We start from the raw sequence: 13,051 nt of genomic DNA, 5'->3' as shown, positions 1-13,051 counted from the left end.
CGCGAAAGCCGCAGTCACTGCAACTTTATACGCGCACACGCGCGCACACACGGGAATGTAGCTCGGGTCGCCGGGTTCGAAGCACATCGCGCTCACCGCGACACTACCGCTCCCCACACACCCGCATCACACCCACGTGGGCGTGATGCGGGTGTGCGCGAGACTCGAACGGGGCACGGATGCAGAAGGCGTCGCTCCGGTGTGACCGGCCCCTGTCGCGCCCTGCCCGGGGTCCCCTTCCCGCTGAAGTTCGACCACAGCCCCGGACCCCCCCAGCTTCCCTACCGCCCCAACCCCCTTCTCACTCCGCCCCCCCCCCCCTCGATGCGGCACACCTGGTGGAACACCCTGTTCTCTCGACGCACACCAATCTAATTGACAGAATAAATGATACCCACACTTTATCCCACCGCCGGTGACTCCCATGATATATCCCGATTACAACTACGGTGCGAGCGCTGGCGACTTTAATTTAGTCATTTCCAAAGCGCCGTGACCGGGAATCGAACTGGGACTTTCGAGATTGGAGGGCGCGAGAACTCAACAGCTCAGTGGACTTCCAGCTGAGTTCACGGCCTCTCTAAAGCCACGCGCTCTCCCCTCCCCCTCTTTCCATTATCTCTCCCTTATCTCTCGCGGTCCCCGGCGAGACCCGTGAACGCTGCCCGTGAGGAACCGTTTGCAGGGGCCGGGCGCATCCCAGCCAGGGCTGCGCCCTGCGCCCTGCACAACCACGGCGCCTGCAAGTGTTGGAGAGGAGAGTAAACAAGGCTTCGTAGCCGAGTCGCCCTGTCTCACGAGGAAGGTAGGGGACCCGCGCAGGGGCGCAACCACTGTGGGTGCCGTTGGTGTCCGAACACTCCCAGAAACGTTCAGATACGGCCGAGAGAGACGGAGAGAGCGTTGTGGAGAAAGCGCCGGCATTGCTGAGTCTCCCTGCAATGAGGGGACTCGAATGCCGATTGTGCCGAGGGCGGAATCTGTAACTCCACCGTAGCGCACGAGCAGCCTGCTTGGTAGAGAGTCAGCAGCGTCGCGGTAGTTTACGTCGATGCAATGATAACACCATCGTAGAGCAAAACTCCGCTTATTCATGACGGCGTGGCTGGAGTCGGGGTGGGGAGCGAACTGAATGGACGGTTCCTCTAATCTGACCAACAGGCCGGCGGGAACGACTCGGCTTGGAGGGACACCGCGGCCTGCCGGATCGCTGGGTCGCCCGCGTCACTCGTTCCGTGACCGGGGCCTCGTGCGCCACAACTCTCCCGATGGGAGAGGGAGGGGAAGCGAATCAGGGGTCCTCTGCTCCCCCGTTTCGCTCCACGCTCAATGCGCACGGCCATATGGTAGCATGAGGGGTTCGCTCATTGTGGCCTTGAATTTGAAACGTGTGCGCTCCTCTCTGTGTCTGCTCCTCTCGCCCTCTCTCTCGATTCATTCCCACCCACAACCACCCCCACTCGTACCGCGCTCGCTTCTTTCTCGTTTTCTTTGCCATTCTCTCGTGTTTTTGTTTTATTTTGTTTTATTGTTATTTGTTTTATTTCTTTGTAAAGCGACACAAAATACAAAAAAGGAACGCGTGCGCGCACGGCACGCGGCGCGGGCACAGGGAGGGGGTGGAGTGGCTCCGCCGAGAGGGGCCAAGGCGGAGCCGGGGACGGCCCCGGCTGAAGTCCGCCGAGCGAGTTCCACCCCCCCCCCAGAAAGTCTGCATGGCCACTTCAAATGCCCTTCAAACAAAAGCTGGAGAGGCGAAGAAAAACCCCACCTGGCCCGCGCTGTTTCGCTGAAATAATTATAAAGGCGCTTCCGCGACCGCGCAGCGCGCGATGACTCCGTGCGGCACGAGGCGCGGACAGACCCCCCCCCCCCAACCCAACACCCCCCCCCCTTCCCCCCTCGTCCCTTTACCCCCTTGTCCATACCCCTTTCTCAGGCTGCGAGGGGTCAGGTTCATAGCTACCCCCGGCAGCCGGGCCACCACCACTACCCCCCAGAGCCGTGCGCGCCCCGGGAACAGAATCGGCCCTCGTCGGAGAAGCGCCGCGCCGGGACCCCCGTCGCCCCAGCCCCCCTGCGCATCACCCGAAGGTTGCATTTTCGGGACCGTACGTGGTCAGGGGGTACCCCTTAGACGAAAGAAGATGGTGCAGCCCCGAAGGGGGTCTGCGTGGAGCTCCACCACGCGTAGCCAAACACGGGTCGAGGGGTTTCAGTGGGGGGCTGCGCTTTGCGCGCGGGACACGAGGTCGTGGTGCACGAGGGGGCTTCTGGAGTTCGGGGTTTATCGCCGGACCGGAGGCCCTTCGTGTACGGGTTCCGAAAGGGTCCAGGTGTGGAGGCAGACGTTGTCGCGGCCCTTATCTTCGGGGTGGCGGGAGGAGGGGCGGATACCGAGAAAGCGTGCGTCTCTAGTGCTCGTGCGCGCCCCTGTGTGTGTGTGCCCTCCCGTGTGTTGTACGCGCGCGTGTGTGTGTCTGTGGGTGTCCGTGTGTGTGTACCCAATCGCTTTTTGTTTGTTGCATGTATTTTATTATGAGCGCCGTTTCAGAGAGAGAGCGAGCGAGCGAGCGAGCGGGCGAGCGGGCGAGCGGGCGAGCGGGCGAGCGCCATATGGCCCCACTTCGGAGCGAGTGCGCCTTGTGTTCACACACACACGCACGCACTTCCCATGCGCGCGCGTGGCCATATCAGAGCGAGCGAGCGAGCGCGGCACACACAGGACATACATACACAGGAGACACACGCACGGATACGTGAACGCACATATACCCTGCAGAGACAACTCGAGAGAAAGAGTATCACGCAAGGAGAATGACTCACACGCGCGCGATGCATGCGCACATACACACTCCGTCGAGCGCGCACACGCACACAAACTCACAGACAGGAAAAGGCACGCACATATACACACAGACACGTACAGACACACAGACACGCACGTACACACGCGCTGAAACGAGAATAATGGAGAGGCACGAGGAGGAGGAGGGTGAGGAGCAGCGGAGTCGCGCGCTTGGCATGGTCTTGGCGCGAGGAAAATAATTGGGGGCTCTCTGTTCCATTTCCCACTTTTCTCAGCCCCGTTCCATTGGAACCACCTCCGTTTCGTGAGGTCCCGGGGTAGTTGCATCGCTTGCACACGCGATAGCTACGCCACTAATGCAAGGGGGGCTGATGATGACGATGATGCGCACTGCGGTGCGCATGGAGCACACTGGGTGAAGCCGCGCCGCGACAGCACGCGGCGCCGCTTTTACGCAAAGTTCACTCGCGGACTCGCGCGCGCTCACACGCGAGACAGAGACCCCCTCCCCTCGGCCCTGCTCACCCCACGAACCACACCTCCCGCCTTCCATTGTGTAGTAATACGTTATGATATGTGTACATATATAACGTGTGTAAGCTAAACATAAAATACCAGCATGTACAATGGCTAGCCATCAAACAAAGATGATAACCGCATCGCGCGCTTCCAGATGCGCTTCTGCGGCCGTCTGGAACGCTTATCCTTCCGATATCGGAACTGCTTCTTGTGTTAAGTTTGTTGTCCTTCCCCCGCACCTCCGATTAGCGCGGTTGGCTCCGTATGAAGTTCAACTTACACACAAAACGCGACTTGCCACGCGACCCACAACAAAGACAAAGATCCCCCGTGTAGCCTTGACAGACTGTTGGTGCAAGTGCTGCCACAGAACACGACGAGGTGGGTGGCCAGCACCACGCATAGCCGCATTTGTCTCCATAGTGGTGATTTTTACACATCACGCCAGGTACTCATTTTAGGCTGAGTCGACCTAGGGGAGGCCCATGACCGGTTCAGACGATCATCACTGATGTTGGCCGTGAGCGGGAATCAAACTCGGGTCGCCGGGAACATCGCGCAGCGCTCTCACCGCTACACGACCGCTCTCCCGACTCACGCACACGCGTAAGATACACACAGACGCACTCACCCCAACACAAATACACACACGCGCCTAATAAATAGTTAATTTACAACCTACTTAAACACGCGCATACACGCGCCCAAACACTAAATCACACACAGGCACACGCACGAACACACTGACATACATACGAGTGCGCACTGAATAGTGAATTTACAACCTACGAAAACAAACACTCATATAATCACAGACACACGTAAGAGACAAATACACAGATTCCCCGTATAGCCTTAAACAGACTGCTGGGGCAAGTGCTGTTATCGAGCAGCACCTATGAAGGCCGGCACGGCACACGAGGGGGTGGGTGGCCAGCGCCGCTCCCGGCTGCCTTCGACACCCTGAAGGCGACGTTTTTTACGCATCGCACCAGGAACTCATTTGTGGCTAAGTTCACCAAGGGGAGTCCCGGGACTGGTTCAGATAATCGTCACTGGTGTTGGCTGTGAGCGAGAGTCGAAGTCGGGTCGGTTTTGGAGGGTAGCGTGCGAACCGCTACACTACCGCTCTCCACGCACACACGCACGTACTCAAACACGCACGCACACACGCGCGTACACAAACACACGCACACACGCGCGTACACAAACACACACGCACACACGCGCGTACACAAACACACCCGCGCGTACACAAACACACACGCACACACGCGCGTACACAAACACACCCGCGCGTACACAAACACACACGCACACACGCGCGTACACAAACACACACGCGCGTACACAAACACACACGCACACAGGCGCGTACATAAACATACACGCACACACGCAGGCACGCACACGGGCAAACACGCGCACGTGCCTGGCAGGTGCACCCCGTAACTCGTCCCCCCCGCGAGACTCTACCCGCAGGTGCTGCCCCCGTGTCCCTGTGTCTTCAGTGTTCCTTACAGCCCCGTAGCCCCGTACCACTGCACCTTCTCGTTCCTCGTGTCAACGTAACCCCTTACACACCTTGTGCCACCTGACCAACACACCTGTGTCCCCGTAGCCCTGTGTCCACGTGGCCCGCGATGTTCCTGTGTCATCCTATCAAGGTGTCCCCGTCTTCTTGTGCCCCCTGTGTCTCCGTAGTCCTGTGCCTTGACCCTTGTGGTAGGGCTGTGAACTTGACCTGTACCCTGACCCTTGTGGTAGGGCTGTGAACTTGACTGTGCACTGACACTTGTGGTAGCGCTGTGAACTTGACCTGTACCCTGATCCTTGTGGTAGCGCTGTGAACTTGACCCGTACCCTGACCCTTGTGGTAGGGCTGTGAACTTGACCTGTACCTTGACCCGTGTGGTAGGGCTGTGAACTTGACCTGTACCTTGACCCTTGTGGTAGCGCTATGAACTTGAACTGTGCCTTGACCCTTGTGGTAGCGCTGCGAACTTGACCTGTACCTTGACCCTTGTGGTAGCGCTCTGAACTTGACCTATACCCTGACCCTTGTGGTAGTGGTGTGAATTTTACCTTACCCTGACCCTTGTGGTAGTGCTGTGAACTTGATCTGTACCTTGACCCTTGTGGTAGCGCTCTGAACTTGACCTATGCCCTGACCCTTGTGGTAGTGCTGTGAACTTGACCTGTACCCTGCCCGTTGTGGTAGTACTGTGAACTTGACCTATACCCTCACCCTTGTGGTAGAGCTCTGAACTTGACCTATACTCTGACCCTTGTGGCAGTACTGTGAACTTGACCTATACCCTGACCCTTGTGGTAGCGCTCTGAACTTTACCTATACTCTGACCCTTGTGGTAGTGCTGTGAACTTGACCTATATCCTTACCCTTGTAATAGCGCTCTGAACTTGACCTATACTCTGACCCTTGTGGTAGTGCTGTGAACTTGACCTGTACCCTGACCATTGTGGTAGTGATGTGAACTTGACCCGTACCCTGACCCTTGTGGTAGCGCTGTGAACTTGAACCTGTACCTTGACCCTTGTGGTAGCGCTGTGAACTTGACCTGTACTTTGACTCCTGTGGTAGGGCTGTGAACTTGACCTGTACCCTGACCCTTGTAGTAGTGATGTGAACTTGGCCTGTACCCTGACCCTTGTGGTAGCGCTGTGAACTTGACCTGTACCTTGACCCTTGTGGTAGTGCTGTGAACTTGACCTGTACCCTGACCTTTGTGGTAGTGCTGTGAACTTGACCTGTACCCTGACCCTTGTGGTAGGGCTGTGAACTTGACCTGTACCCTGACCCTTGAGGGTAGAGGTCGTGCCACGCGGATATGAGACCTTACACAGAGACCCGTAGACTCATACATAGACCCGTAAACTCATACATAGACCCGTAGACTAACGGAGAGCCCCATAGACTCATACATAAAGTGAGTTGACGCTAAATCGGGTTCTCAACTGTAGCGAGTTAATACACTCGAAGCATATCACATTAAACGTGATGCGTCATTTCAATACGACGTGTGTTAGCCCTGCGTTGTAAACACGTGTGTATTGGTTGCCACGTGACAGGCATCTCCATCGCAGGGCCCGTGAGTCGCTGTCGCGAGAGCCGTGTTGATAAGGCGACACATTAGCACGCAGTTTATCCGCTTATCATGATTCTACTTACTGAAAGCCAATTCTCACCAACCACTAAATATAGTCACCTTAATTGCACTAATCTAAACTGAAAATCAAAAACAATCAATCAGCAATCAGCTCGAGATATGTAACCGGTTCACCTGCACGCTGGTCCTGATCAGTGAGCTCCGTGACGGGGGAGCTGAGGTTTTTTGTGAGCGCCTGGTGATGCGAGTTGTAGGCTCCAGCGAAACGTCGTACAATAATGTCAAAATCGTGCGTGCTTTTCAACCTTCATCCTCCTCCGGTTTTGCTGAAAACCCAAATCTATTGGTACGTTTGCCGACGTGAAACGTTAATTTAATTGGCTCTGTCGGGTGATGCAAGCAGAACGACGTTCATGATTACTGTGAGTAGTGTGGACCAGAGGCAAATTAAGGGATCTCAAAATAATTTACGTGACATAATCTTCCAGAAGATGTTCCCTTACCCACAAGGTGATGAGCTGCGGTCTGTGAGAGCTCCAATCAGAAATGTCTTCGTCTATTAACGTTACGAAAGTGGCTGCTGCAATTATAGCACTGGCAATGATGTCTCGTAATCCTGCCTCTGATCCATCCCGGGTTTAACCCGGCTGGATTGTGTGAAGAGCTGGAATATTCTAGATAGATATGGGCACAGTTCCATCACCTGTGAGCTCTTCCGGCAGGCGAGGCTGCGTTGGCTAGGCCATTGTAGCCCGCATGCCCAGCGATTGCATGCCCAAACAGTTTCTGCTTGGTCGGATAGAGGGGGCTAAACGGGCGCTGTACGGGCTTGGGAATGGATGTGCTGATGTGGTACAGGAAGATGTGGAGCTGAGTGTACTTGCCGATGACTGATACTAGTGGTGTCAATATCGGCCTCTGTGAGGAGCCTCGTGAAGAACGCTGCTGGGCAGTTGGAGGCAGTCGCCCTCCAGGAATAACGGAGGACAGAGGAGCGATGCTCACAACAACGAGCGGAGCGCCGGGTGGCTGAAACACAGCACGTTGGCATAGTGGGGAGTACAGGTGGTCTATCTGCCAGTCGTATCACTCGGTCAACCCATGGCACCTGGGTCTGTCCCGTCACCTCCTGCCAGAAAGTTTTTTTACACAGTACGTGCCATCAAAGTACACCTAGCCTGGCACAAGCGCTGTGATGACATCACCACGACTTCGTGACGCACGAGTGCTGTTAATAGCGTTGTGTGTGTAAGTCAGGGGGAGTGGTTGCGTTGTGTGTGTAAGTCAGGGGGAGTGGTAGCGTTGCAGTTTGAGCATTGCGCTACGATCCCAGGGTGACTTGAGTTCGGGTCCTGGTCACAAGGAGTATCTCGAACTAACTCTATTAAATGTCGACTCAGCATTAAATTGGTGCGCCGTGCGCAGTATAGACATCACCTCTCGATTAGCGCGGTTGGCTACGTACGGTGCGAAAGAAGTTCAAAATCCATCAGCCCTTCGGAGACAAAGATAATCGGTGGTAGCTCTTGGCCAGAACGGCGGTTCTATGACGTGGTGGGTGTTTTGTCGTCGTTTGAATGCAGATCCGAATAATCGTCGCCATTCGCCACGTGCTGATGGGTTCCCCATAGGACAGAGATAAAATCTTTCTCCCGCCCATACATGAAGCTCCCAGAGGCGGGTGACAGTGGTGAGCGTTCATTATGTAATATAACTGATGAATCCTAAAATAAACGAAACCGGTCTGCAGTCGTGTGTCTGTCTCACTGCTACCTGGTCAAAATAATCACGGTGCAGTTCTGCTGAACTGGTGGTTGTATCGCAGAAATGCTGTGCATGTAATGCACACCGTTGTGTTGTTAAATGGTGTGTGCGTATATATAGTCCGGAGCGGTAGTGCAGCGATCCGAGGTCGATTCCCGCTGACGGTCAATATCAGTGACTATTATCTGAACCAGTGCTGGGTTTTCCTTAAGTCGACTCAGCCTTAAATTATGTGTAAACATCGCCACTCTCGAGACAAAGGCGGTCGTGCATGGCCTGCATAGGTGCTACTACGCTAACAACATTTGCCCCAACAGTCTGTTAAGGCTGAAGCGGGGGATCTTCGTCTTTGTGCGTGGGTGTCACTCACCCTGGCAGCCTAAGGGCTCGCGTGACGACAGGAGGGGATTGGGATCTTTGTCTGTGTACACGAGAGTGTGTACGCGCGTACACGCGTGTGTGTACACGCGTGTGTGCACGCACACGTGTGTGTACACACACGTGTGTGTGTACACACACGTGCGTGTACACACACACGTGTGGAGGAAGGGCGCGCTGGGTCCGTGCGGCATATGTGCCCCCCCTCCCCCTTCCTCCTCCCCAGCCACCCTCACCACGCGGGCAAAAGAATCCGGGAAGTCGGATAATTCGATCAGGATTCAATCACCGAAAGGGGGCTAGATGAAGGCGCATTTTACAGCCATGAATGGGCTCGCGTGGGGGTAGCTGAGGGTCGCTGTGAGGGTGGCTGTGTGTGTGAAAGCTTCCACCGGGGGCTGTGTGGGTGTCGACGAGGAGTGAGTGAGTGAGCGAGCCAGTGAGTGGGGGGCGGATGAGTGAGTGGAGGCACGTCACGTGCTCGCTGTCGGAGGGGGAGAGAAAAAAAGTTTGATGTTTGTTAGGATCCGGCTGAGACCCTCTCTCCTCCTCCTCCTCCTGCTGCTGCCATCCCGAGCCCCCCACCCCCACCGCCCCCCGCGGTTCGGCACGCGTTGGGCGCGCTCCCCCGGGGGTTTAAGGAGAGATCTGAAGACCGTGTTCCCTCCTTCTCTCGCGCTCCCTGCCTCCCCCTCTAACTCGCCCCCCCCTCCTGCCGCCAAACTCCCCCCAGCCACATTCGCTGCGCCGTCGCCACACACGCGTGCGCTGCGGAGATGCACACATCACTAATCCGATTGTGCTGCTGCTGCTGCCCCCACAGCTATAGCTGCGACAAAAGGAGCGGATAAATAAGGGGCTCATCCCGTCCTGCGGCTTCACACACATGCAAAGACGAAGATCCCCCATATAGCCTTCACAGACTGTTGGGGCAAGTGCTGTTAGCGAGAAGCACCTATGAAGGCCGGCACGGCACACGAGGGAGTGGGTGGCCAGAACCACGCCCGGCCGCCTTTGTTTCCCGAGTGGCGATGTTTCCACATTGCACCAGCTATTGATTTGAGGCTGAGTCGATCTCAGGCAGGCCCCGGACCAGTTCAGATAATTTTCACTGGTGCTGGCTGTGAGCGGGAATCTAATTCAGGAGGCTGTGTTTGTCGCGCAGCGCGCTAACCGCAGCGCCACCGCTCCCCGCACACACAAGCAGGTGCATATGCCCGTGTAAATAGCATTGATCGCGAAAGCCTCCGTGTTAAACTAAAAATCATCCTCTCACACATTTACAATATAGGCACACGTAGTCGCGTATAAACTTTTACAGACACATACGGATATATACACACACACATGCAAATATAAATTATCCTTCGTATAGCCTTAACATACTGTTGGGGCAAGTGCTGTTAGCAAGCACCTATTTAGGATGACACGAGGTGGAGGGGGGGGGTCTGTTGCCAGCAACACGCCCGACCGCCTTTGTCTCCATAGTGCCGATGTTTACACACCGCACCAGACACTCTTTTAAGACTGACTCGACATACACACCATTGATCCCTCCCGTCCCGAAATCTGTCCACCAACCCCTCCCCCCACCTTGAATCCCCCAAGACCCCTCCCCTCCTCCCGTCCCCTGCTCAGCCGCCTCTCTGATCTCGCCGAGCTGAGAATGGACACCCAGCTGTGCTCAGCAGCAGCAGCAGCATCAGCAGCAGCATCAGCAGCATCAGCAGCAGCATCAGCAGCAGCATCAGCAGCATCAGCAGCAGCATCAGCAGCAGCATCAGCAGCAGCATCAGCAGCATCAGCAGCAGCATCAGCAAAAGTAGCGTCGTCATCATCATTTGGAACAGAAACAACAGAATCATAACAATTAACATCATCAACCATAGTTAGCAGTAGCATCATCATCATCGGAATCATCATTAGTATCATCATCGGTAGCAGCAACAGAATCATCATCGGTATCATTATTTAGTCTGTGATAAACATTCAGGCATTTAAACAATGAATGTGGTGCCGATGCTACTGCTGCTGCTGCGCCGTGGGCAGTGTTGCACAAGCATGGTTAACAAACACAACTCAATATTCGTCAATATCACTGCGTGGCTTTAAAGAAAATAGATAATAGTCGGCGTTTCGCGAATTTACTGAATGTAATTGACGACTGCGTTGAGTTGATTTTATGTTCGCTGTTAGGCAATACGAGGGATCATCGTGAATATAAGCATGGCCTTCAAGCGCCGCAAACAACAAATCTGAGAAAAGACCAATTAAAAAAAGACTCGTCCTGTTGCAGAAGCGTGCAGGAACGACCCGGGGGCGCCTCCATTGATGTGCTGAGAACTGTCACCCTCTCGCTGATCCACTCAGAGTCACTGAGCTCCAGCCCGGCCCGGGATCTCTACACAACACTGCCAGATGCACAATCAGATAACGCGATGCGCATCACACCCGGAGCACTGAAACGGACACCAATCCCCTGGCCCCCTGTTCCGGCGAACATTCTGCCACCAAATTACCCGAGAGAGACATCGTGCAACCCGCAACAAAGGAGTTCACACGTTCTTGCCAATGACAACCGCCTACAACCATCGTCAACCAAGACCTCAATAATGTCCCTCGCCGCTGACTACTCGAGTCGAGAGTCTGTTCCTTGCGGGTTCGCGCTGCTGCTGCCACCATCCTAGAATCTCACCTTGTGGGTTCGTGCTGCTGCTGTTACCATCCTAGAATCTCACCTTGTGGGTTCGTGCTGCTGTTACCATCCTAGAATCTCACCTTGTGGGTTCGCGCTGCTGCTGCCACCATTCTAGAATCTCACCTTGTGGGTTCGTGCTGCTGCTGTTACCATCCTAGAATCTCACCTTAAGGGTTCGTGCTGCTGCTGCCACCATCCTAGAATCTCACCTTGTGGGTTCGTCCTGCTGTCACCATCCTAGAATCTCACCTTGTGGGTTCGCGCTGCTGCTGTCACCATCCTAGAATCTCACCTTGTGGGTTCGTGCTGCTGCTGTTACCATCCTAGAATCTCACCTTGTGGGTTCGTTCTGCTGCTGCCACCATCCTAGAATCTCACCTTGTGGGTTCGTCCTGCTGTCACCATCCTAGAATCTCACCTTGTGGGTTCGTCCTGCTGTCACCATCCTAGAATCTCACCTTGTAGATTCGTGCTGCTGCCACCATCCTAGAATCTCACCTTGTGGGTTCGTCCTGCTACTGTCACCATCCTAGAATCTCACCTTGTGAGTTCGTGTTGCTGCTGTTACCATCCTAGAATCTCACCTTGTGGGTTCGTGCTGCTGCTGTCACCATCCTAGAATCTCACCTTGTGGGTTCGTCCTGCTGTCACCATCCTAGAATCTCACCTTGTGGGTTCGTCCTGCTGTCACCATCCTAGAATCTCATCTTGTGGGTTCGTGCTGCTGCTGTTACCATTCTAGAATCTCACCTTGTGGGTTCGTGCTGCTGCTGTTACCATCCTAGAATCTCACCTTGTGGGTTCGTGCTGCTGCTGCCATCATCCTAGAATCTCACTTTAAGGGTTCGTGCTGCTGCTGTTACCATCCTAGAATCTCACCTTGTGGGTTCGTGCTGCTGCTGTCACCATCCTAGAATCTCATCTTGTGGGTTCGTGCTGCTGCTGTTACCATTCTAGAATCTCACCTTGTGGGTTCGTGCTGCTGCTGTTACCATCCTAGAATCTCACCTTAAGGGTTCGTGCTGCTGCTGCCACCATCCTAGAATCTCACCTTGTGGGTTCGTGCTGCTGCTGCCACCATCCTAGAATCTCACCTTGTGGGTTCGTGCTGCTGTTACCATCCTAGAATCTCACCTTAAGGGTTCGCGCTGCTGCTGTTACCATCCTAGAATCTCACCTTGTGGGTTCGTGCTGCTGCTGCCACCATCCTAGAATCTCACCTTGTGGGTTCGTGCTGCTGCTACCATCCTAGAATCTCACCTTGTGGGTTCGTGCTGCTGCTACCATCCTAGAATCTCACCTTGTGGGTTCGTGCTGCTGCTGTTACCATCCTAGAATCTCACCTTGTGGGTTCGCGCTGCTGCTGTTACCATCCTAGAATCTCACCTTGTGGGTTTGTGCTGCTGCTGCCATCATCCTAGAATCTCAACTTGTGGGTTCGCGCTGCTGCTGTTACCCTCCTAGAATCTCACCTTAAGGGTTCGTGCTGCTGCTACCATCCTAGAATCTCACCTTGTGGGTTCGTGCTGCTGCTACCATCCTAGAATCTCACCTTGTGGGTTCGCGCTGCTGCTGTTACCATCCTAGAATCTCACCTTGTGGGTTCGTGCTGCTGCTGTTACCATCCTAGAATCTCACCTTGTGGGTTCGCGCTGCTGCTGTTACCATCCTAGAATCTCACCTTGTGGGTTCGTGCTGCTGCTACCATCCTAGAATCTCACCTTAAGGGTTCGTGCTGCTGCTACCATCCTAGAA

The sequence above is a fragment of the Petromyzon marinus genome, chromosome 8 (assembly GCF_048934315.1).
Source record: "Petromyzon marinus isolate PM22_M1 ecotype Great Lakes invasive population chromosome 8, UKy_Petmar_22M1.pri1.0, whole genome shotgun sequence".
Taxonomy (NCBI): domain Eukaryota; kingdom Metazoa; phylum Chordata; class Hyperoartia; order Petromyzontiformes; family Petromyzontidae; genus Petromyzon; species Petromyzon marinus.
This window is presented reverse-complemented; position numbering follows the sequence as displayed.